We start from the raw sequence: 27,320 nt of genomic DNA, 5'->3' as shown, positions 1-27,320 counted from the left end.
CATTGAAGGCATTCCTATTTAAGTGAGAGGAGGACTCTTTGACTGCTGAGGAGCCTTCCAGATCCAAAATTTGGAGAATTTGAGGTTGCCCCCCCAAAATAAGCAAAAGTGTGAATTCAAACAGTAGGTATACTCTTTCATTCCTATCTTAAGTTATTAGCAGTAACCAAAGGCATATGTATGAAAATCCATCACCTAGTTACAGCAGGCACTTTCTATATGTATATGTTAAGATTCCCAAGCCCCCCCCCCCCACCTTGAAACCATTTATTAGTGTGATTAAAGCAATGCCTTTCTCAAAGGAAACAACATCATGTTCTAGAAAAGGTTGGTATTTTTTTTTCCCTTCAAGTTTGCTATAAGACCCAAATCATGCAATGACATTTCAAAGTCTAAATTCACCAAAAAGGGTAACAATACTGAACAAGAATAGTTTTGAGCTATATTCTTCCAATTTTCCAGATTGTTTACTGCCAGGCCCAGAGGCCTGAGGGCTACCCGAGTCTTCTTACCTCTATCCCGAGGTCTTCGGTTGGCCAAACCGGATGCTCGTATGAGAGAAAGGACGTTCCAGAGTCGAACAAGGGTTGAGCTTTATTTCAGGGTCTAGTTACAAGTGCAGGGGAATTCTTCCTTAGGAGGGAAAGAGAAAGATCTCCCAAGGAGGCAAAGATCTTACAATAAGAGATTGGAAGTAGAAGTATAAGTGGGGAGAGAGGGGGAGGGGAGAGAGGAGAGAGGAAAAAGCGGAGCCTTGTGTCCTGTCCGCTCCGCGCCCCTCCGCCCAAGAGAGCTTTCAGGCTTTCCTGAATCCTACTTAAACTCTTCAGCAGCATAGTTTGCATCTGAATACCGTGCTGTTAGATAACAATAGTGTGCCCAGATCCGGGACAATCTCGAGGATGGGGAGAGCTCTCTCCCATCATGTTTCTCACGGGAAGAGGCGGAAATACACGAGATAGCTCGGTTCACCTCGATTCCCAGTCGTTTCCTGGGGGGTCTCGTGAGAACTCTAAGATTTAGAAGTTCCCACCTTTACCCGCCCGAGACTGTCCACCTGGAATTGCGCTTCCATCCCCAACAGTTTACCATATTTCTTTTTTTAATTTATTTTATTTATTTTCAGTGTTCTACAATCACTACCATATAACTTAGAATTTTTTTCCCTTCCTCCCCCTTCCCTCTCCCCTCCTCCCTCCCCAAGACAGCATACAATTTTATATAGGTTCTACACATACATTCCTATTAAATACATTTTCACCATACTCATGTTTTATAAAAGAATTAAAATGAATGGAAGAAATCATATGACAAACCAAAACGTAATACAAAAGAAAATGATCTGCTACATTCTGTGATTGAATTCCATAGTTCTTTCTCTGGATGTGGAAGGCAAATGCCTTGAAAGACCATTGGAAATTTTTAAAGTCCTTGGAATGCAATATAGTTCTAAGACTATCAGAAAAAATTCTCACACACTGTGGCTCCTGCTGTGTACAAAGTTCTCCTGGTTCTGCTCCTTTCACTCAGCATCAGTTCATATAAGTCCTTCCAGGCCTCTCTGAAGTCTTCCTGTTCATCATTTCTTACAGCACTACAGTACTCCATTACATTCATATACCATAATTTATTCAGTCATTTCTCAATTGATGGGCTGTTTACCATATTTCATAGTACAATCTATTATATTTTCCCTTGGGAAAAAAGATCTTTTTAATTAAAGTATGTACTGAGTATCTGTAAAATGTGGACAATTGTTATATATTCACATAAATGCTGTACTTTTCTTCCTCTACAGGATCTGCAAGCTACATGGTGACAGAGAAGAAATGGATTCCAGAACTGTCTCTTCCATAACCTGGCTGTTGTGATCCTGGGCAAATCAATTAATGTTTTACTGCCCCATTCAGGTTTTTAGGGGTTTAAGTTGCTGAGCAGGTACAGACTTGCCTTGGGAGGGTGAATATTTCATCACTTTCAATTCCCTATATGAAGGTACAGGGACCATTAAAAACCAACAAAAACGTAGGAAATTGAAACATTGCACTGGAAGTTGAGATTTAGTCCCCATACTTACAAGCTACATGCAGTTAGGCAAGCCACTTTACCACTCCGAACCACAGTTTCCTTTCCTGTAAAATGGGAAAAAATACCTGTACTATATTCCTCATGGGGTTTTATCAGGAAAGATTTTTGGCAAACCTCTCCTGTCATATGTAAAGAGGAGAACTGTCATATAAACAGGAGACCTGGCTTTGCCTTTTGCTAAGTCACCTAGGAGACAACTGATGCCTCAGTGGGTAGAGCGCTGGACCTGGAGTCATGAAGACCTGAATTCAAATCTAGTCTCAGACACATCCCAGCTGTGTGACCCAGAGCAAATCATTTAATCTCTGATTGCTTAACAAAATGGATTCTCTGGAGAAGGAAATGGCAAATCACTCTAGTATCTTTGGCAAGAGAACCCCAAATGAGGTCATGAAGAGTCATTCACAACTGAAATGGCTGAACAAGTGTGGAACCATGAGGAAAATGATTTAATCTCAATATCTTATTTTCCTCACTTAAAAACATAGATGAAGGTTAGAAATGACCTGTTTTTTTAATTTTAATTTTTTAATATTCCTTCCATCTCTAAGATTTTATGATGACCTCCTCTTGGGCAAGTCGCAAAGATTCTTCTGGAACTCTCAGCTGCCATCTGACAGCACTGACTGCTCTCTTGATATTTAAATTTTCTTTTCCATGACACTATGCTCTGAAGATTTTCTTTTTTATGTTTTTGTTGGGTGCTACTTTCTCCACTGATTCAATAAATATTTCTTAGGTACTCACTATGTGCAAAGCATAGAATCTTCTTTAAATGCGCATTGAGTACTGATACCCTTCAAGAAAGCTCATTCCCAGAGCCCTTTCTCTCACTACAGCAGGAATTATTAGTCTTTTTTTATGTCATGGACCCTTCTGGTAGTCTGGTGAAGCCTACCAGGAAGGGAGATTCCTTTTTCTGAAGAATGTTTTAAAATGCATGAAATAAAATGCACAAAATTACACAGGAAAAGAATTATAGTGAAATTATCAGACTTTTTTTTTGGGGGGGGGGGAATGCACGTGCATGAGGCAATCAGGATTAAGTGACTTGCCTAGGGTCACACAGCTAAATGAGGGTCAGGTGTCTGAGGCTGGATTTGAAGTCAGGTTCTTCTGACTCCAGGGCCAGTGCTCTGGAATATTTTTTTCCTTGGTTTCTAGGTTAAGAAGCTCTCTATTTGACTTGTCTTTCAGAGAATTCATCTAATCAGATGCTCTGAAGTACCAGCTTTATGTATTTGACTTACAAATGTCTCTCCCTGACTTTTCTTATTCTTAGCACTGCTGCCAAACAGGGAGAGAGGGTACTGACATTTTCCCATCAAATGTATTCTTATTTTGTTTTTATATTCAAAAGCCCGTATACTAAACAAACATCTACTGTGTAAATATCACTGTGGTAGTTACTAAGGAACACAAAAATTTAGATAAGACCTGGATCCTACCTTCATATAACTCTTAGACTCCTGGTAGAACATAGATAACTTTAATAATACATGAGAATATTGGAGGCTACAGGTCTTCCTAATCTGGGATATTCAGCGAAGGCTTCATAGGGTGGTGATATTCAAGCTTATTTTAGAGTATGAGCAGTCATTTGAAAGGCAAAGAGGAGGATGCAAGACATTCCAAGTGTATGGAACTGCAAAGAAGTGAAAATGAGGCATATTTATGGATAGGATGGAGTTGAGTGTGATTAGACGGTATCATAAGTAAAAGGGAAAAACTGGAAAGTCAAGGAGGTATCAGCGGTGGAAGGTCTGAAATACCAGGTCAAGTGGCATGAACTTTGTTCTCTAGGTAAGAGATTTGCTGAAGATATCTGAGCAGAGTGACCTGGATGGATCCATGTTTAAGAAAGGATGTGAATGAGATTACTAAGGAAGAGGAGAGAGTAGAGGGTAAAGGACAAACTTGTGGGGGCCATCTACATTGAGCCCTTTAAGAAAATGAAAAGAATATGAAGAAACAGAGAAATAGCAGCTAGAAAAGCAGGAGCAGAACCCAGAGAACATGGGTAAGATCTGATGATCTCTGAGCTTCCTTCCAATTCTGGGAATCAGTTATTCTGTATGATCTCCGAAACCACTGGTCTAGGAAAATTCCTCTCCTCTTTGAAGCGTCCTCTTACAAGAGGATCAAGAGTTTCAAAATTACCAAAGTGAAGGAGGATAATGGGGAGGGGAATTGGATTTGGCTAGTAGGAGATAATTGGTGGCTGTATCCTGTTAAAAAATATTTTGGAGAACAATATTGACATTTGCAAATAAGAGCTGTCTAACTGATCACACATTTTGAACGAATGATTCCTTTGCTAGGACTGCATCCCCAAATCATCTTGAGAATAATGATATTTTCATATAAAATTGTTCATAGTCATTATAATAATAAAAACATTAGAAATTACCTACACGTTCAACAAGTAGAGAATGACAATGAATTATATAACCTAATCAAATATTATGGCATCATAACATGATAGATATGAACCTTTCATGGAAATATGGAAAGACCTAAGTGAAGTGATGGAAAGTGAAATCAATCACTTAGAACAGTATGAACATTTATTAGAACTATATTCAAAAGAAAAGAAAGTGAGAGATGGTACAGTTTCAGGCAGAGCTGGGAGAGGACAAAAGAAAAAAAGCATTTTTGCTTGTTCTATGTTTGTGGGGTCAAGTAAGAGTTTATGCAAGATTTTACCCCTTATTTTGTGTAGGTTAAATAGTTTTCTTGATGGTAAAATTATAATAAAAACTTTTCAAAACCATACTTTATTATTGCTTTGTATAGGGCCACTTCAAATGTATCACTTTGAGATTTCCATTGTCTGACATCATAGTATATGTCTTTGGATGGTCAAGATTGTTTTATGTTGAGTACTAATACAAGCAAACGGCCAGATTTTTTTTAAAGATCAGTGGCCTTCTTTTTGCAAGTGATAATTATTTCTGGAGATAGGGTTAGCATTTTGTACTAAAAAATTAGTCTTAAGGATGCCTAGAAAATAAATATTGATTTGAAATAGTTATTAGGAAATCACTATTTAATAAATACTTGATCCCTTTTTCAATTATTATTCTACAATTAAATAGTAATTAACTATTGAATCCCTGGACTGTGGGGTTCCACAGGGTCACAGGAATGGTACTCTTCTTGTGGACATCTATCTTAACACTAGACCCAAGTTGTTTTTGGGTGTTTGTCCTTTGTCCTCGAAGAGGACCATGACATCATGATGATGACATGACTTGCAGTTGACTTTGATTTGAGCGAGAAAGGGCTGACATGCTTAAATAAACAGGCTTGTATAGATTCAAGTACTTCTATGAGCCTGCATCATTTCTATGACTTCATTTTTTTTACAGGAGTCCTGTAGAATTCAGCCTGGGGTATATCTGAAAACAGCTTCACTCAAAGCAAATCTGTCTGCATCCAGTTAAGTCCTGGGGTCCTCCAGGGGCCTGAAGGGCAGGATCCTTAGGTATCACAGTTTGGCAAGTCAAATCCAGGATCATGTTTATGGGTCTTATCTGCACCCAGGGCCAAATTGCTTTTCTGGCTTCATCTATTTTCTTTTACACCTGAGGCTTCTGAATTGCAGCTAATTTGCCAAGATGCAATACAGGATTTGGTTTCACAATGATTATTTTCTATGTCCAACACATAATGGGACCTGGAAAGCTATAGCTAACCATCCATCAGCTGTTTCTAGGTTTAGTCTGACCTGACTCAGAAAAATGATTTTTGCCTTTGAAAGCTACAGACTACATAATGATCTCTATTTTGGGATAGCTTATTGAACCTTCCTGACAATAAGTTCAAAGCAGAATCCTAATGAGGTAGTCACAAAGGAAGTATGTGTGTGTATGTTTGTATGGGTACATGTCTGTCTATCTGCCTGTATGAGATACAATGGAAAGAGGGATGGATTCGGAAGCAGAGAATCTGGGTTCCAATCCTGCCTTTCTCTACAACTTATTACCTGTGGGACCTAAGACAAGTCATTTAACATTTCTGGGCCTCAGTTTCCCCACATGTAGAATGAGATGGTAGGAAAACAAAGTCACTTACAGAATTAAACTTGTGACTCTGTTATGACATTTTGAAATCAAAACAAACTGATAGAGTTACAATGTGCTATTCTGTTACCTGTCCTATCCCCTGCCAACAATGAAAAACCAATGCAATTGCCCTTGCCATGTCAGGAACAATCCTTCACAAGACTATATTATTTTTTGATTCATCTGATGACTCCTCAAATCTAACACCAAACAAATAGAACTTGTACGTGGACTCATCAGTCACTCAATCATTGAGAAACCACAGTATTAGAAGGCAACAAAAAAATTTCCTTTCCAATATCTTTCTACCACAAATCTGGAGAAAACCTGGTGTTTAAGAATAATAAAGAAAATGTCAAATCCTTGTTGCAATTTGGTACCAGAATAATCTCTGCCAAGGCAGTTACCCATGTACTACGAGTCCCATAGGGTCATAGATTTAAAGCAGGAAGGATGTTCGATGTCTAACACCATCAATTTTTAGGTAGAAGTCAAGGGACATGCCCAAGGTCACAAATACAAGAAGCATCAAAGTTGGGATTAGAACTCATTTCCTCAACTCTAAATCAGCATGTTTTAATGATACCATAATGTACTGAGAAAATAATAAAAATTCAAAAAGATACTTATTAATGGCTGATAGGTATTAGGTTGATAGTCTGGACCTAGGATCTAATAAACGAATCATTAATGAGTTTAATTTGGGTCAAGTATCAGTAATCTGGCCTCTATTCTCACAGGATGATTTTGCTGGGTTTTTCAAGGAGATGTCTGACACTATTAATAATTTTGGAGAAAGAAAGAAAAAATAAGTTCAAAAAATTAACACCTAGAAGTATCTATAAGGCAATGTCTTAGAAATATTGTCTTCCCTTGATAGTTGTTTGCTTCCAGAGAATAACTAAGCTATTGTTTCTGGGACATTTTTATGGTCATGGTTTAGTAGTTTGCAAAATGAATATCCAGGCACAGTAATGGATTCTCTAAAGTTATTTGCAATATTCTCAAAGAATTACATTTAAAACAGAAATAGATTTTTTAAGTTGTAAAAAGAAAAGATGTACATTCACACACACACACACACACACACACACACACACACACACACACACATACACAAATCAAGCTTTCATTTTGCAGGAGACTAGAGCCTAAACTGTCAGAAAATGATTAACGCACAGACGTCCTCATTACTTTCAAAAGAATGCACAGAGAGGCTGAATGCAGAATTGCCTTGGGCATTCCCAGTGCTCTGACGTCAATTCATATCAAATTCAGATAACTTGCTCTGTCAGCTGCTTGGTTCTCTTGGGTTCTGTGAGAATCTAGTTCTCTTTAAAATTACAGTCCACACTGCAATGCCTCTGTGCCAACTTTGAAATCTTGGTAGAAAGGGTTTGTAAACTTTCCTTAATCTCTTTCCTCATATCATTATGGAAGATTTACATAATATGATGGACTCCTTGTTATTCCCTTCAATTATATTTACCACTTTTATGCAAAGGATTATTCTGTTTTGTTTTGGGTTTGGGGGTGGGGGTAGGGGATTATTTAACTTGGTTTTAGGAACAGAAAAAAACACCCTTCTGAAATTCAACTCATATAGATTTATGAATGTGATTTAGTTGACAAATCTATAACATGAGCCACCTATGGATTTCTTAGTAGACTGTTGCCTAGGAAACCATATTCCTTGATTCCTCTGTTTGCCCTCCCCTTTTCTGCCTCACCATCCTATGTGACACCACCAGAAAGAATAAGGTTTCCATGGTTGCTGCTATCAAACAAAGGAAAGAAAAGAAAAAGGAAATGAAAAAAAGTGAATTAAAGACAATTCTGTTAAAGATCACAAATGAGAAAGACATTCTGTTGTTTGATAAAGTACCACATCCGAATCTGCAACTTTGCAGTGGAATTTTACTATACAGATATTGCCTCTCAGATTAGAGATTCTTTACCAACTCCCTGGGAGCTCCTCTGGTATCTGATTAAAGGATACAGCATGAAAACCCCCAAAGTCCTAAACTTAATAATGTAATTTCTTAACCTTAAATATCCAATATTTAGAGCACTGAGATAAAAGCCATCAGTGAACATTTATTAAGTAGCTTCTGTGAAACAATCATTAGCAAGGAACCATGGGAGAAATAATAAGAAAATTCCAGAAGATATGGTCAGTATCCTCAAGAAAATGACAATCTAATGATAATTTTATTTTTTATAACTTTGAGAGTTCACATTGGATATTCATTTTCATTGTTTCCTTGCCACAAACAGTCCAAATACTAAAAACTATTTAATCAAATAGCAAAGGATGACTACGCTTTGACCAATTTTGCAATTGCCTTGGGCATTGAATGTAGGGGGCATGATGAGACACAACTTTTAATATGTTTTTACAAATGCATGTATTTTTATGAAGAATAATTTCACTCTCCATGCCATCCAGGGATCTATTTTTCTGATATCATGGGTATGGGTGCAGGTTCATAGGGAAGTCACAAAAGCCTTGGGCTGATAGCAAGTCATTAGGGACAGGCACAATTTCCAGGATAATCTAGTTTTCCAATTATGTTTGAGGCATACCAATGCCTTGTCCCTTCTCTACCTACTGGTGTTCTTACAAGGATTTCCTTTCCCAAGAAGTACCAAGAGAATGGGGATGATAAACACATGTTGGGCTTCTCCCCCACCCCCACTAGTGTTTTTGAGCAGCTGGAATGTTGTCTAACATTGTGTTTTGTGGAAAGCCTAGAAAACAAGTGAAGCTTAATTAATATTGTCTATTATCAGGCTATGATTCTTTTCTCATGCTAGGGCTAAGAGAAAAGAGTCTTTAGCTGCTTACATACAGTGGCTGACAAAGCCTTTGTTCTGTATGGAGATAAAGCAGGAAGAAAGGACAATGAGAAAGAACAGAGGCAGTGGGACGTAACACAGAGCCCTGAATTTGGCATCACAGGGCCTAGGTCTGGATCTGAGCTCTACCTGTATAATCTTGGGTATGTGACAACTTCTCATGGCCCCCATTTTCTCTTCTTTAAAATGAGAAGGTTTGGATCAAGTGGCCTCTAAGTTTCCTTCAAGTTCTAAAACCATTTCCATGACTTTCTGTACTGATCACTGAACTATATTGTTTGCTGATTTTTCACTCCATCAATAATCTAGGTTGTTAGAGGAAGACTGGTTTCTTCTTTCCGAGGCAATTATCCAGTAAAATGGTTTTTGAGATGAACAATTCTCAAACTTTTGGTCTCAGGACCCTTTTACAATGTTAAAGGAATACTGAAGACCCCAAAGTGCTTTTATTTATATAAGTTCCATCGATCAACATTTTTTTGTATTAAAAATGAAAACTTCTTAGTGTTATTACGAAAATTGTCTCAATGTCATGGACCCCCCTGAAATGGGGAAAGGGGAAGTGCTTGGATTGTGTTTTGGCAACCACTGATCTAGTCTATGCCTTTTAAATTGTCCCATCTTTTTTCTATCACTTCCTTTCGGCAATTTTCCTACTTATTGGATGGGAGGACATCTCAGAAAGCTTCTAGCAAAAGCAAACAAATTTAATACTGGAAGATCAATCAAAAAAAAGTTTAAAAGGCATTGCAATTCATTCATTGTGTTTTTGCTATATATTTTACTTATATATTAAACATCTGAATCATTTAACTAATTATAAGCTGAGGAATGATAAAATATATATATGCATATATATATATATCTTGCAAGATTTGAAATAATGCAATTTAATCTATCAGAAATATAGTACAAGCTAAGTATGCTGTTTAAATATAATCTGAGCGTATTGCCAGTGGAAGCAACATTTTTCTCTCAATGTGGTCTACAATGTACTTTTGCAATAAAATTGCTAATGGTGGCATCAGTGTATGCATGGAAATGGTCCATTAAAATCAAGGTATTTACATCTATGAAAAGTACCTGGATTTATTTTGACAGGAGGGTAAATCACAGCATTGTTGATATGGAGCTGAAAGGGAATGTATAAGTCTAGTGAGTTCAACCTCTTCAGTTCCGAGATGAAGCAATTGAGGACCAGATAGGAAATGCATGTTATAATGCAATATAGTCATGGAAGGGAGACAAAAAGAATTGTATTCAGACATTTGAAATTACTCATGAAACACTCTATAAAACTAGTTTCAGGAAATTAGGATGCACTGGAATACAAAAAGAACAAATTGCCAAGATGAGATATTTTTGGATACATTAGGACTGATAGTTCAGCTGGTATGTAAAATTTAAGGGTAAGTGGGAGGGAAGCAGATGTAGAAAACATCTGTTTTTTCCAATGGAGATGAATCATAAGAGGAGAAGGATGCATTAACCTTCTTTGCTGGTAGTTATATTTGTGTGTGTGTGTGTGTGTGTGTGTGTGTGTGTTAGTTTTAGCCAATTTATGTGTTTTAACATTAGTAAGACCATTACCCAATAGGCCACTTCCCCTCCCCCACACTTTCATCTCCTGTGGTCTCCAGTTAGATTGTTTTGTTTGCACAATAATACAACCCTGAAGAAAAATGTTTGTAAGTGTGTCTCTGTTAATGACAGAATAGTTCTTTAATTAACTGCAATCTAAATAGACGAGATGCATAGAAACAGTTGATTTTTAACATTCTTCTGAAGGCTAAGGAGGGTCACAGTGGGAGGCTTAAAAATCATGACCGAGGAAATCTCTAGTGCAAAATGAACAGAGCTGCTATTTATTACGACTCTGAATGACTGGTTATTTTAATGAATGTCCACGTTCATCAAACAAATGAAGTCCAAGGTTTGTGTCCAAAGGAAGGGGAGTTCAAAGAAACAATAGAAAGGAGTATCTATGTGTCTGCATGCTCATCCCCTGGTTCACTGGGAATCCTGAGGCTTAAAAGAAGGAAAAGAAATTGACTTACTTTTCCTCCTGTAGAACTAAGACTGGGGGACCTTCTATTGGGAGGGTTAACACTTCCAATTGCTGGAATAGCCTTTTTCTGTTTTAGTACTGTAGTACTGCTGTAAGAGGTTTTATCCTGGGGATGAAGGTATCAAGCCCAAGGCATGTAACCTATTTCTGAAATACCTCCCTAAGGCAACATTTAGCCAAGGTTACAGCAGGAGTAAGATGAACAGAATACAACGGACAGTGATGAAGGTGCGTAGAGCAGCAAGAAAATGACAAAGTAACAGAACTGCTTCATCTGGAATATTACCACTAGAGCAAAAGAATAATCGAAGATAATGGCTACAGTTACAGCTTTAGCAGAGGATGGGTATGCTAAGGTAGCATCAGAGTAAAGAACTGTGGAAGGTAGAATGATGTAGATTCTGAAAGGAAGAATTTTTAAGTCATGATGCAAGAAAGACTAAAACCTTTTCCATCTCTGGAGCGTGAGTTTTCTAGGAAGTTATTCCTTTCATGAGTTTATTAGTGTGTGAGTCTATGACAGATTGTGTCTACTTTTGCCTGGGGGAGTGGGAACGATTCTATTGCTTCATCTTCCCCCCTGTAATTTACTTTGCTTTTCTTTCTTAAATAAATACTCATGGTAGGCTTTTTGTTTGTTTCATTTTGTTTTTAAGTGATTTAGGTTCCTGCTTATTCTATGTAGAGTATGTACTGAGTAGGACTTACAGGACAGCATAGACAATGGTCTAATAGAATGAAAAAATAAACTCTTTTGGAAGGGGTAACTACACAGATGAGATCAGATGCCTTCAAATTCCAAAATAGCAAACTAGTTTGGTAGGGAAATTGTGTGTGGTGTGTGTGTGTGTGTGTGTGTGTGTGTGTGTGTGTGTTTAACAAGTAGATAGATGCTTTCTCATTTAACTGGTGATGATAATGGTCTTCCCAGCTATAAAAGAAGGGCTCTAAATTTTTAAAGTATGTGTTTAATAAAACTTCGGTTATTTCTCTTACGATAATGAAACAATAAGAACAACATTTATCAGAGTAATGTACTTGATTATGACTCTAAGTGGAATCTAGATACAATTTCTCAAATATTTCTGTACCTACAGGCACTTTTCTACATCAAGCAAGAAATTAATTAGTTACCCATAAGTTGGATACATTTTCCTTCTTTCCTGTCTTCTAAATTAACTATTTTAAAAGTAAACATTAGATTGAATCTATACCTACCAAATATGCATGTATGTGTGTGTATGTTTTATATACATACACCCCCCCCCCACATGCATGTGGTATTTAGTTCAAGCATTTAATTCAACTCTTGGTTGTTTTCCTTTGGTTGAATTCAACCAGTCTAAATTTATGTGCACAGAAATGTGTTCAGCATTCACATAATGGTAGAAACTACTGATATTGTTCTAAATTAAACTAAATGTTTAAAGTTTTGTATAAAATAAGCATTTCAATCTGAAGTTGATTCAATTCAGTGGTTATTTATTGATTACCCTGACCTGTGGGGCATACATAAACAGCTAAGGATTGGTTACTAGTCTCACAGTCTAGTAAATGAATCATGTTAAATTTGAAAAAAGCAACAATAGCAGCTAAAAATACATCTCGAGAAATTTCCATATCTACTACAGTACATAAATTCTTGAAAAAATGTTTAAGTGATTTGGAGCATAAGATCCCTCAGGGCACAGACTATTTTCTTTGTTTTTTTCTTTGTTGTTTTTATTATTAATATTTCTTATTGGTTTATTTATTGTTCTTATGTTTTTCTTTGTGTTTCCACCACCTACCATAGTATCTGGCACATTATAAGTGCTGACTCAGTGCTCGTTGACTGAATAATGTCACGGTATTCCTTGGATACAATGTTCAGTTAGAAGCACCCAACAAGAAAGTTTCTTAAAGATCAATGAATCCAACGTCCTCATTACACAGGTGAGGAAACTGCATCACACCAGTCTGCAAGAAGCAGAGGTGGTATTTGAACCCAGTCTCTGACTGCAAATCCACTGTCTCTTCCATTATACTACAGCATACTGATTACATATCACTTGGGTTTATATACTAGAGTTAGATGAAACCCAAAATCAATGACACTGAAAATAAATGTTGTAACAAATCTATCGTATGTTTTAATAAACTCTAGCATAAGGAAATTGAGCATGTATATTCTCTAAAATAAATCAGCTGCAGATATGGTATTGCCTAGGAAAAAGTCTTCCTCATCTTTGATGAATACTTTTATCAAGAGTTTTACATACTACTAAAAAATCATATATACTGTATATATGAGTGTATGTGTATGCATATACTCATACACACATATGTATATACAAATACATATATGCACAAAGGATCTGAGAGATCCAGTGATTTGATTCAAGTTCTCATGGCTAGGAAGCACCTATGAACTGTTGAAAGAGAATATAAACTCAGTGAGGACAGGAACTTTTTTTCTCTCACATTCTCCCCTTCTCCCATGCACCCCTAGTTTTCAGTACACTGCTTTGCAAACACTAGATATGTAATGACTATCTGCTGAATCAAGTTCCACCCAGATCTTTGGACTCTGTTAATATTTCTAACATGATATATTTCTTTAAGTTTCTTTATGTTCTTGATTTGAATAAGGACTTACAAAAGCATCTATTTAAAATTCAGTAACCCTTAGCGCTTTAAAAGATGAACAACCAGTATTTTGGAGTACCTTTTAATGTCACCACTTAAATGCAAGTATAAATAGGTGAGTCTCAAGGGACCTCTTTTTTTTGTAGCTAAAACCTACAGCATTATTATACACATGACTTCTATATTTGTTAGAAGCTTAGACTACACCGAGCAGAATACCCAAAGCAGTCGAATCTGGTATTCACTATTTTTTGGCAGGTATAAGAAAAAGACACCAGAAGAGGAACTCTTATTTGCTGTTGATAAAGGATATGAGAATAAAAAGAGTTAGTTCCTTTTATTAAAGCTCTTCCTATGGATCCTGCTATCTTTTTTCTTTTAAAGAATATTTGATAGACCTTCAGACCTAGGGCTCAGTTACACTCATAGTACATTTATTTTCTGTACGTAATTAAAGGTGTGATTCCTCCAGTGACTTCTCAGGGAAAGTCATTCACTTCCTCAACCACTGAAATATCTTTTAAGGCTGCAAAAAGATCCCTTTCTCAAGTTCAGATTAGCTTGGGAAGCTATGTGGTAGCTACCTGGAAAAAGTCACCTCATGCAGTGAAGGTATAGCATTCTGCTGCTAAGAAGATGTCAGTATTAGTAAAATTCCCACTCAGACAGGTCAGCCAGTGGCTAAAGAAATGAAGGTAGATCAAAAGAAGTTTTGTTGTCGTTCAGTTGTATCTGATTCATCATGATCCCATTTGGAGTTTTCTTGGCAAAGATACTGGAATGGTTTGCTATTTCCTTCTCCAGTTCATTTCTGAGCTGGAGAAAACTGAAGCAAACAGAGGTTAAGTGACTTGCCCAGGGCCATACAGATAATGTATGTGAGGCCAGATTTGAACTTAGGTCTTCCTGACTCCAGGCCAGCTAGACGGCAAAGCAAATAGAATTCTGGGCCTGGAGTTAGGAGCTCATCTTCCTACATTCAAATCTGGCCTCAGACTCTTACTAGCTGTGTGACCCTGGGCAAATCACTTAGTCCTGTTTGCCTCAGTTTCCTCATCTGTAAAGTGAGCTGGAGAAGGAAATGGCAAACTATTTCAGGATCTTTGCCAAGAAAACCCCAAACATATTCGAACATGACTGAAAAAAATGACTGAACAACCACAAATTTCCTGACTTCATACCCTGCCTCTATCCATGAAGCCACCTACCTGCCCTTCAAAGAAGTCACTGTCACACTCTCGAAGCGCTTCTCACTCCTTCACACCTGACACTCCATGAGGTCACCAACACTGAGACCTCTCCACAATTAGTGATAACCTATGAACTTATTAGTTGGTTAAAAAATTCATAAACTCCTTTGATTGATCAATGATACTATTTACAGATTATGTTACCATCTAATGTTCCGTGTGCATCCCAATGAGCATCTGAAAAGAAAAAAGTTACCTAGATCCCTCAATGTATTAGCTTAATTCATTTATACCAATTTTGTATTTACTTTACATTAAATATGATGCTTCATCTAGAATGTAGTAGAATGTAAGTAACATGAGGGAAGAGACTATTCATTTTTATCCTAGCATCTAGAACAATGATTAACATATATCATCCTTAATAAATACTTATTTAAATGAGTTGTCGGATTAAACGAGGGAGTCCAGATATTAACCCCAGTTATCACTCTGTATCAGTCATGGAAAAGTACTTTGGTGTACCCAATCAGGAACTGAGCATTGTACTCAACGTTTGCATATTTTTGAGGGTCCATTAATTAGGGTCTAAATTAGGGTCCATCACCTCTTGCCTGGACTTTTCTTACAGTTTTCAAACTCATCTCCTTGCCTCAAGCCTAGTGCCACTCCAATATACCCTCCATCCTCCATCTATCAAGTGATTTTCCTTAAGTGCAGATCATTCCCCTACTCAATAAACTCCAGTGGTTCTCTATTACCTCCAGAATCAAATGTAAAATCCTGTTTGTCCTTCAAAGTTCTTCACAATCTGGTTTCAACCTCCTTTTTCAGCCTCATACACATCATCCCCAGTCATATTGGATTTCTTGCTGTTTCTCATATGTAAGACCCCATCTCCCAACTGTGTGCCCTTGCTTTGGCTGCTGCCCCATGTGTAGAATGGTCCTTATCCCATTTATGCTTTTTGGAATCTCTGGCTTTCTTCAAAATTCAGTTCAAATGAAATCTTCTATATGGAATTTTTCCATTCCCTCCTTGGTTCTCTCCTCCCAAATAGCTGCCAGTGTTATTTCTGTCAAGGTTACTTTGAATGTATTTTGTGTCTGTTTTGTACATATCTACATGTACATATCTATGTACATATGTGCACTTGTACATACCTATACATGTGGGGCCTGACTTCCCTATCAGAATGTAAACTCTTTCAAGGCAAGGACTATTTAACTTTTGTCTTTGAATCCCCAGCACCTAATATAGTGACTGGCACATAACTGCTTAATAAATGTTTGTTGATTGATTGGTCGATTATGGTATCTTGGGTATTATTATATACATACAATGCTGAATATATTCTAGGAACAGGCTATGCCCACACAGTGGTGCTGGCACTTGAAGGTACCCAGTGATGACCTCCGCCTGGTAGTAGGAGGAGACGAGAAGTCCAATAAAGTCTGCTATATCTTACTTGCTCTATTTCCTGCTTCAAGTATTTCTAACTGCATCTAACCCACTGTAATCACACTTTCCTACAGAGATAATCTATTAGTAAATATCCTTAACTCTCCTAGCTACTCAAAAAAGCTGGCCCCAGTTGACTGCTCCCCTCTATGCCCATTCCCATCAACCTATTCACTTCAATGGTTTCAGTTTTAGCATATGTAGGAACCCACTCATCACCCACCCACGCTCCCCAAAAACTGTTAATCCACACAGATGGAATCAGCCAAAATGATGTGATTTTTCCCCTTTGGTGTCAGCTTGACTACCTTATTGCCTAGAGCTTACTGCCAGGTATGACAATGGAGATCCAAGCATTCTTCAAAATCTCCCAAGGCAACTTTTTGTAAAGGGAACTGATGGCTCTGAAAATATATTGTATACCACAAGCTGTCTCCCTAACCATTCAGTCACTTACTCCTAAAGCACTTTTTTTCTGTTAAAAATACTAATTTTTTCCTGTTGTATTTAGGTACATGTATATGTGTGTATCTGTCTATCTATCTATCTATCTATCTATCTATCTATCTATCTATCTATCTATCTATCTACCTACCTACCTACCTACCTATCTGCAGATATAGATATAGATAAATTTTACCCACCTACCTTAAATATGATAAAAAGGGTTTTGTTAAAATGTACTCGTAGAAGAACAGAGCACTTGAAAAAAATAAGAATTCTCTTCTAAAAGTAGGCAGACTTCTCTAGAACATTTGAAAAATTAAAGTAATATTGGAAAGTATTAAGAGCTCATTCTTTTTTACCATCCCTTATTCCACAGCTAAAACAATTATTAAATAACCAGTCTCTTTAAGCTATAAATAGAGAGCAAATGATTTATTTCTCTAACAAAAGAGCAAATCCACATGCAAGGGACCAAATGGTAGATCCTCTAGTGATTTAAATGTATAATTGGAATGTTTTATAAGCATCTTTAATGAGTGGGCAAATTACTAAGGGCTGAGACACAAGGGACAGCTACAGATTAATATAGCAGGATATTTTAGGATCCAGTAGAGTGGGAGGGTAGACAGAATCCATGTTTATTTTTGAAAATACATTAGTGCCATGTTTAAGCTATTTCATAAGAACATATTACCCAAGAAGGGGATAAGGATTCTCATTATACTAGACAAGTAAAAACATGTTCTTCTCATTGTCTGTTAGGCAGTGACCCAAACACTTTCAATCCTATTACAAATCACTATCTTTATAACCTTAACAAACAGTGCTGTCAAAAATTAAATGGTTGAGCATAAGCATATGGCAGGCAGGGTGGAAATAAACTAAACCCTGACACTTACAGACCCAGCTATGATGAGATAAATGTTTCCATAATGGGGGGACCATGTCTTCAGTGTGAAGCTGTAAATGTAATGGGACACAGTGAGATACTATAATGATGCAAGTGTTGCTACCTGGTGAGTAATAAGCGCAACACCAGTAGGGGAAAAGCATCTCAGTTGTCATAAGCCCTTGAACTAGAACTGCAAAAATAATGGTGTGTCAGGCATGTACTAAAATCAGTTTTCAGAGGCTGAACAGCTGGTAAAGTTTGGAGGGGCTGCCATGCTAATGTGATAATGAATTATTTATCTCAACATTAACTATTAGCTAGAACTGGGTTAGATTTTCAGACCTTGACCATCTGCTGGGGTAAAGTCAGTGTTCTGAGTAAACACACAAATTAGACATGCCAACCTAGACACAAGACTTGAAAAGCTCCTTTAAAAAAAAGCTAAGTTGACTTGGATCCAGGAAGATCTGAGTCCAACTCTTTCCCCCTTACACATATAATCTGTGTGACAAAGGGTAACAACTTCTTTGTGTTCTAGTCAACTTTGTAAAAGTATATGTTAAAGAGAACATGTTAACCTGCATTGTTTGGAGGAATTTCCTCAAAGAGTTCACTGTATCAAAGAAATTAAGGTCCAACCCCTATCCTATATTGGCTGTAGCAAAAAATACAGAAAAAGAAGAAAGATCAAATGAGATATTTGGAGTTTTTCTCTTTTTCTATCCACAGCTTTCTTATCTTTGCTACTGATCAGGCTTGCCTAATATCCCTTTCTATGTGATCACCTCTAATTATTAGAAAGAATCATATATCATTGCCAATATTTTACAGGAACCTTTTCAAACAGTAACAATCACAATTCAGACCTTTGAAATCCCTGACAGGAAAAGCCTTAGAGAGTATCCAATGTCCTAAAAATCCAACAACCTTTAACGCTAGGAGGACCACAATTTAAGAATACCTTGAAGGGCTAAGGTGTGCCAACTAGTGCACTGGATTTGTTTTTTTACCATAAGACAAAGAAACTAGAGATTGATAGTAGGATGAAAATGTATTTGTCAGATTAAAATTATAGTATTTGCTCATAATTATTTGTATTTAAAGTGCATTTGCACAGACAGAAGAAAGAAAATATTTATAATCAAATATATTTCCTTGTTACTTGATGTGCCTAGATTGAAAAAATGATCTCTGGTTACTGAACTCATCAGACTAATGGCCAAATCAAATTCATGTGGAAAATCAAAGGATGTCAACTGGAATTAAATAAAATAATGCCACCATCATAATTTCTCTTTGATTAAAAAAATTACAGTCCTTTAAAAGAAAAATCCATTAGAAAGAGACCAAATTTCCTTACCTGCTAAATAACTGATTCTCATTGAAACACACCTGGTCAGTAAGTCCACTTAGCACAACTAGGAAGAATATATTTCTACGTAATTTAAAGATACTTGTGGCAGTCAGTTCTATTTCAGGCAACATTGCCCATATAGTGAGATATAAACAGCAATAAGAATTTACCCAAAACAGTGCCACCCAATTAACATGGAGAACAAGTACTGAAAAGATTAAGGAGTATTTTGTTCAATTTGGATGTCAATTGAATACAGATTGAGATGATAGGTTGAATTCAGTTGGTAGAATAAAAAGTGTTAATTATATTTTATAGTCCATTTCTTTTATCTCACAAAGACACTTTTCTACATTGTCTCTCTCTTTATGATATCCTCCAAAGAATACTACTGCTATAGAAACTGAGGCACACAGATCAATTTTAAGCTAGCACATTCTTAACTAAAGCCCATGAACTTAAAAGAAGACATTCTGTTAACTATATTTCAACAGAAATGGTTTCCTTTGTAATCTTGAGTACTTAATTTTATGCCCATAAAACCATTATTCTGAGGAGGGGTCTGTCTGTAGCCTTTACCAGATTTCCAAAGAGTCCATGGAAAACACCAACAACAAAAAGTTTAAGAATGTCTGGTTCTTGCTTCATGAGTACATATACTAAAATTGGAATGGTACAGAGAAGATTAGCATGACCCCTGTGCAAGGATTATGCGCAAATTCATGAAGCAGTGTATATCTGTAAGAGAAAGAATTCAGTCATAGATAACTACTATGGGGATGGAGAAGATATGGGTTCATATTCAGAGAAAAATAATGGAGCTAAAAAAGTCATTCTTTTTTCAATGAGAAAGATCCCCTCCCCCCACACACACAAAGAGTGGAAGACATTAGAAATTGTTATTAGAAATAGACCTTGAACATTAGAAATCAAATAAGAGAGATCAAAGAAAAATTTAAAAAGAAAATAAGAGCAATCCAAAAAAGTCAAGAAAATTATGAAAAGAAATTCAATCAACTTAAAATGAAAGGAAGAAAATAGTTGCTTGAAATCTAGAACTGGCCAAGATGTTTGAAGACACCAAGAAATATTCAAACAAAATCAAAAGAATGTAAAAAATAGAAGAGAATCTGAATCATCTCATCAGAAAAAAAAAAAACTGATCTGAAGGACAGATCAAGGAGAAATAATAAAAGAATAGTCACACTACTTGAAAAGTATGATTTTTACAGAGAAGCTTGATATAATATTATGAGAAATTATCAAGGAAACCTGCCCTGAAATTCTAGAACAAGAAGGCAAATCAGAAATAGAAAAAAATCCACCAACTATACTTCCCAGGGGGAAAATTTACAGGAATATTATAGCAAAGTTTCAAAGCTCCCAGGCTAAGAAGAAAATATTGGAAGCCACAAGAAAAAAGACCAGTTTTAATATCATGGAGCTACAATAAGAATTACCCAAGACTTAGTAACTGTTATACTGAAGGATAGTATGTCTTAGAATACTATATTTCATAAAGCAAAAGAGTTGGGGTTATGACCAAGGTTAGCTTACCCAGCAAAGTTAAGTATGATCCCAAATGAAAAATAAAGACATTTAAAGAACTGAGAGACTTTCAGGTTTTTGTGACAAAAACATCAGAACTCAGGGGAAAATCTGACAAATAACATCCAGGAGAAATATGTGGCAAACATTAAAGACTAATTATAAGGGACCTAATAAGGTCAAATTGTTTACTTCTTACATGTGAAATGTTTTCAAGTGCTTTTATGACTGCCATGATTATTTGGGTAGTTTGAAAGAAAGGCTTGGGCTGAGCAAAGTATAATGGGATGATTCTAAAAAAAACTGTGAAGAGAGAGATAAAAAAGAATAATTACCTCATACAAATGAGGGATAAAAGGAAAAAAAAAACTTATACAGAAGAAGCTAGTAGGGGGGAGAGGGGGCAGTGATGGAACCTTACTCTGATTGGGAATGGGTTAAAGAGGGGAAAACATAAATATAGAAGGCTATAAAAGTCTTTTAAATTCAGAAAGAATTAAGAAGGCAAGGGGATAGGGTGGTGGAGGAGAAGATAAGGGAGGGATTCTTAGAGGAATGGGTAGGTTAAGGAATAGGAGGGCAAGGTATCAGGTCAAGTAAAGTAGAGTAAGGAGAGAATAGTTTAAGTAGGGTGAGAAAGATAGTGAGGGAAAATAGGAAGGGGGAAAATACATAACATAATTATAGCTTAGAATGTGAATGGGATGAATTTAACCATAAAATGGAAATAGATAGAAGATTAAAAATTTGAATCCAACAATATGTTGCTCTCAAGAAACACAATAAAAATGAGAGATATGCACAAAGATAAAATAAAGGGCAGGAGTATTTGAGTTTAAAATTTACGAAAAAAATGTCTGAATTTGGGAGGAAAGCTTTGAATTAGATGCTAACATACATCTCGAGATCACAGCCCCTCAGAGGAATCCAGGTAATTTATGAGCACGATGAAGGAACAGGGTCCTTGCCACTAAGACACTTCATTTGACAGCTCTGGAAGTTATTTCACTAATTTTTTTCTTTTGGGTGACATCTGATGAGTGCTATATATTAGAAATAAAGGATCCAGAGACACAAAGTATTTCCAATTTGTCACAGAAAGTTAGGGCTGGGAATCACTAAGGTCTGCTTAGCCCTCCTTTGAGAGATGAGAAAACTGAGTCCTAGAGAGAGGTGAACTAATTATCCACAGTCATTTTACTAATAAATGACAGGGTGAGAATTGAAATTCAGGTCCTTGGGTTTTCTGGAAAATCCACCATATATAACCCTGGAGTCTTGCATGCATAATGCATATAATACATTCAGATGCATAATGCATCTGAAAAAGTAATTAAAAAGTACTGAGCTATGGAACACCCTGAATTAGGGGTATCATTCAGGTAAAGGGGAAGAAATACTACTCAGGCTGAGTTTTAATGGCAAACTTTCAAGAAGCTAAGCTATTCGAACCTCAGAAAGTCTAATTTTATGCACAGGCAGTGGCAAAAGTTCAGCAGATTTGTCATCCTTAAGCACTTCTAGGAAAATTACAGTTGAGGTTGTGATTAGTTTTAAAAACTAGTGCTTTCAAGCAAAAAAGAAAAAAAGACTCCAGGGAACTAACTGAAATCAATGACTGTTCGTCCCTCAGGAGTGTGCTACCACATCTCATGGGGTCATGAGGAACACACTTGAAAATGCAGGTGCTATAGCCAAACACAGACCTCACATTGATGGGGGAAGGGTCAAGGATAGGGATAAGAATTGTAATTTTCATTGGTGTGGGGAACTTCTAGAAGAGGCAACCCCTTCTCTACCAGTTTTCTATCTTTCTTTCTGTTTCTTTTTTTCTTTCTTTCTTTCTCTTTCTTTCTTTCTTTCTTTCTTTCTTTCTTTCTTTCTTTCTTTCTTTCTTTCTTTCTTTCTTTCTTTCTTTCTTTCTTTCTTTCCTTCCTTCCTTCCTTCCTTCCTTCCTTCCTTCCTTCCTTCCTTCCTTCCTTCCTTCCTTCCTTCCTTCCTCCCTCCCTCCCTCCCCCCCTCCTCTCTCCCTTCCCCTCCCCTCTCCTACCCCCACCCTCCTCTCTCTCTCCATAGACCAAATCTTAAACCTATTTCACTCTGGAATTCATAGGTTGGACCACAATAGGTGGTCCAATTTTGGACCGTCCTGGCTCAGAGTGAATGTCGATAGTAACTGTTTCTCTTTTGACCAGCAACCCTGACAGTCTATCGCACCCCCCACCCCCACCTCGTTTGATTTTTTTTTTTTTTTTATTAATGGTGGCATACCTTCACTCACTTCTTAAAGAGGCCTATTCACTGAATGGGCATTACCTCCCTCAAAGTGAAAACCTGAAAAGGCCTTAGCCTTAAAGGTCCAGGGTCTCCCATTGTATTCTGGGCCATCTCTAGCCATCCTGATGAATATCTGGCCACTGGACCCAGATGGCTCTGGAGGAGAAAGTGAGGCTGGTGACCTTGCACAGCCCTCCCTCACTCAAAACAAAGTCAAGTGCAAGTCATGTCATCATCTCCCTGATGTCATTGTTCTCCTTGAGAACGAAGGACAAATACAAGTTTCCCAGAGCTCTGAGAAGTTGAAGACACTTACTAATGGTCACGTAGAGAGGAAGTCAGAGGCAAGACTTTATTTAGCTCATATGTTCCTGGCTTTCTATCCACTATACAACACTGTCTTTGTGACATTAATAACTAGATAAAAATGACAGCTAAATGCCTAAGTACTAAGATATTGTTTTTTCTATAAAGAAATGTTTTGGTTAGAATAGAATGTACCTTACTGTGTGTTCAGAGAGTTGTTTTTAATATAGGTAATTCAAACAACTTGAAACTTTGCAGTTAAAATTTATGAAACCCTCTTATTATTTTTTTCTTGGTTTTCAGGACTATGTTTTTTCTTTATATTCCAATTTTTCAGGGAGGAGAACCAAGACAGGAATAGCATACACAAGTCTGAATTCTTTTCTAAACATCATCCTTACCAAAATATGGTAATGATAATTTTAAGAATAAATGATAAAGAAATAAAGAAGGTTTCTTTTTTAATACAACTCTCCACAAAGAACCTTGATACTTCAAGATCAAATAGGAAAGTACCATTAGCCTAAAGCTCAAGAGTTGGAGGCAACTTAATTCAATTCCATTATTTAACTGATGAGAAAATTGAGGCTAAGGGAAGTGAAGTGATTTACCTAAGGAAATATCAGTAGTTGAAACACAGGTCCTGTGACTCCAAAGCCAGGCTGGGACCCAACACCATCAATACCACTACCATCATTACTTACTAAGCTATGTAATTGTGAAGAATTCAATTAACCTCTCAGCGCCTCCAAAAGAATGAAAGTTACAGATGTGGTACCAATTTGCATCAGTGGGGGTAATATCCATTCGTGAAGTTCCCTTTACTGGTCAATTCACCAATTTTGACTAGTAGAGATTAATGATAGATAGAACATATTATTTCACAATTTAAATGAGAACAAGTGATCACTTATATAAATATATGTATGTATATATAAAACTATATATATACATCCAGTTCATTTTCCCTCCTCTATTTACTTAAAATTACTTTGAAAATAAAATCAAGGCTGTGTCTTCTGAGATATTAGAGTAAAAACAAAAGACACACCTGAATGGATTCAATCAAAGAATTAGATGAATTATTTAGAAATCAGTTGCTACTAGGTCCCAATGTTGAAGGAAAAAAAGTAGCTTAGGTATTTCTCCCTTCCTTTATGGTCTTATTCCCTTGATGCCCACTTCCATCACCACTAGCTCTGTCCAGTTCCCTCATTCCAAAAACTTCCTCAAACAAATTGAAAGCCTGGGGGAAAATTCTGTACCAGGATGATATGCAGGAGGTAGCCTGATGAAATTTCAGGTTCAACACAGCTGGCAGAACTTGGGAGAGATTTTAATGGTGATGTTATTATTAACAGTGGTTGAAAACTGCCTAATTCTGAATTGGCTCTGGCATCAATAGCCTTCTGGAATACGTTCAAACATTATCAGCATAAGGTGCTGAGAAGAGTCAGAATTTACTCTTCTTTACACCCACGTTTGATTGGCCACTTACAGAGAATTAACGTAAGGGTATGTGGCACCATTTCTGAAGTGAATGTCAAGAAAATTAGCATGGACAGGGCAGGAGAAGATTTTCAATGCCTAAAGCGGCACATGCTAAAAAGTTGGGAAACCAATTTGGAATGTGGGACTTCACTTTTTTTTTTTTTCCCAAACTGACAGTTTCTTGCTTCTTGCGACCCTTATACAGCTTTTGAATACCAGCCATGTCTCACTGAAGTTAGAGTTCTTAATGTTTTAGTATCATAAACCCTTTTGGCATTCTAGTGAAACTTGCAAATCTCTTCTTAGAATTATGTTCTTAAATGTCTAAAATAAAATATATACAAGTACAAAGAAAACCAGTTGCACTGAAATACTTATCAAAATACCTGTTAAAAATAATGTTCACGCACTTCAAGTTAAGAACTTCTGCATTAAAGAACAGACAGTTTTCATTGTACTAGAGTTCAGGAGATACCTTACTTATAAAAAAGAGATGACTGACATAAGCACAAAATAATGTCTTTTCAGTCACTTCAGGTATGCTCCCCACAATCACAGGATCACAAAACTATAGAGCTGGCACCAATGGCCATTGGGTTCAACCCCACACTAAAAAACAAAACGCAAAAGCCAATTCTTTCCACAAGACAGCTTTACAACCAGTCATCCAGCCTTTCTTTGAGGATCCTCAATTTAGAGTTTACCAAATTTGCAGTTATATGATAGCAAGACAAGTGAACCAATACTTTTAAAATTTTTAATAGAATTTGGAAACGTACTGACAAAGTACTTATCTACTTCTCACAAGTCACTGTGACAGACTCTGTGGGGGAATATAAAGAAAAATGAGGAGTGGCCACAGTCCATAAACATATTGCTTTATTGAGAAAACAAGCATATTTGTGATGAATTTTTCAGGATTTTAAAATGTTCTTCCATTAAAATAATGCAACTACCGTTTTATGATAAAATCAATGAGCAGTACTGAAAGCTATGCCTTTTACTTGAAAAATTTAAAGTTTGTCCTTATGCCCTAATGTTGTGTGTTTTTTCATTTGTTATAATAAATCTGTAAGTAAAATGACGCATTTTTTGGCTAAGGTCTCTTCCTTTGACATGCTGTCATTTTAGACCTCAAATGGTCATCAGCAAGTTAGAGAAAAAGAAATTATGACAGCAAACAGTAGGGGGTGCTCAAGGACAATCTGGACAACATGTGAGGAGCCAGGAAATGGGACACAGGCAAGGAATAATTGAGAGATATTGCGATATTAGAGGAATATGGGGACTAAATATATAAGGGTTAGAAAAAAGTTAATAAGTGCAGTTTAAAATTTCATGAAGGAAGCTCAGTCTACATGATTCAATTATTCAAATAATTGCCTTCCCCTCCTCACTTTTTATTAAGCATTCAATTTTGTGTAGAGCCACAAAATGTCATTAATACTAAGGAAGGGAACATATGCATAAAATGTGGAAACAAACACAATTACATGGCATAAAGCTAACTGAAGGGCACTCATTACAAATCTAAATCTGCAATATACTTTTCTGATGATCTTTTAGTTGGTCTATGTCATCATACATATTCAAATCGTGAAGAAGAATGACAGGAATTTTGAAAATTAGAAGGCATTGAGATGACATATAGAAAGATTAGGAAGTTCTTCTAAGAACTATGATCTTTTCTGTGAGCTTATCGAAGTGTGTACTCCCTCCAATGACCATATCAGAAGCTGAGCTAAGACAATTATTTTTACATGGGATTATTACCTTTCCTTAAAAACAAAAACAAAAACAAAAACAAACTAAAGACAGTTTAGAAATCTCAAGTGCTTAAGAAGTAGTTGTCACAACACCCCAGGGAGATAGGTAAAACTTAACCAAGGATTAATACGCAATTCCTTCCAATTCATCATTAATTGCAAACAAATTTTTAAAACATGAATACAAGAGAAAGTATGTTAGTACTCTAGAAAACAGCTAAGGGAAAGAAGATATCCATCTTGAGAAAGCAAGAATCATTTAGGTAACTCTAAAGCAAATGGAAAACAATGAAAGACAGAAAGAGGTCGAATTAATATCAAGGAGGGAAGGGGAGAAGCTAGACAAGGAAAGGAAAAGAAAGGGGGAGAAAAAGAGACAAAGAGGGAGAGAGAGTGAGAGGGAGAGGGAGAGAGAGAGAGAGGGAGGGAGGGAGGGAGGGAGAGAGAGAGAGAGAGCACTTGCAAAATGTATAAACGGTGGTCGGAACTATTCTTTCATTATAAAAGGCAAAAGTAGGAAAATGTTCCTTCTACTGACAAGAGAAAAAGACTTCTGAACACACTGCTGGGATTTTTACACGTACAGCTTTAACTTCTTTTTTTAACTTTTGTGTTAATTAAAAAGATCAACTATTACCACTTAGCCTAAGTATCACTTTCAATTGAAGAATGAAAAGCAAGCTAGATAAGAAGCAAAGCAGTAGAATACTCTGCAAAGCTAGGTGTATTAAAATCTACAGTACACGCTGACGATGTTCCTTGGGAGTTGAAATGTTATTGTGAAATTTCTGGCATTATTCTTGAGAGTTCACTGAAGACATGAAGAATTCCTTCAGAACAGAAAGCATTCAGTGTTCTTTTTTTAAAGAAAAAAAGAG

At 36.6% G+C, this 27,320-nt stretch overlaps 1 protein-coding gene and 1 non-coding gene across 18 annotated transcripts in view; one reads left to right on the top strand and one right to left on the bottom strand.

Annotated features, from left to right (window-relative positions):
• PDE4D (phosphodiesterase 4D) overlaps positions 1-27,320 on the bottom strand; it is a 1,946,032-nt gene that overhangs the window by 523,979 nt on the left and 1,394,733 nt on the right. The gene's annotated exons all lie outside the window — the stretch shown is intronic.
• LOC140502962 (U6 spliceosomal RNA) lies at positions 19,690-19,796 on the top strand. The gene has a single exon (XR_011966679.1). It is a non-coding gene; the product is annotated as a U6 spliceosomal RNA (small nuclear RNA).

The sequence above is a fragment of the Notamacropus eugenii genome, chromosome 4 (assembly GCF_028372415.1).
Source record: "Notamacropus eugenii isolate mMacEug1 chromosome 4, mMacEug1.pri_v2, whole genome shotgun sequence".
Lineage (NCBI taxonomy): Eukaryota > Metazoa > Chordata > Mammalia > Diprotodontia > Macropodidae > Notamacropus > Notamacropus eugenii.
Note: the sequence above shows the minus strand (reverse complement) of the source record. Positions and strands in the feature narration are given on the sequence as shown.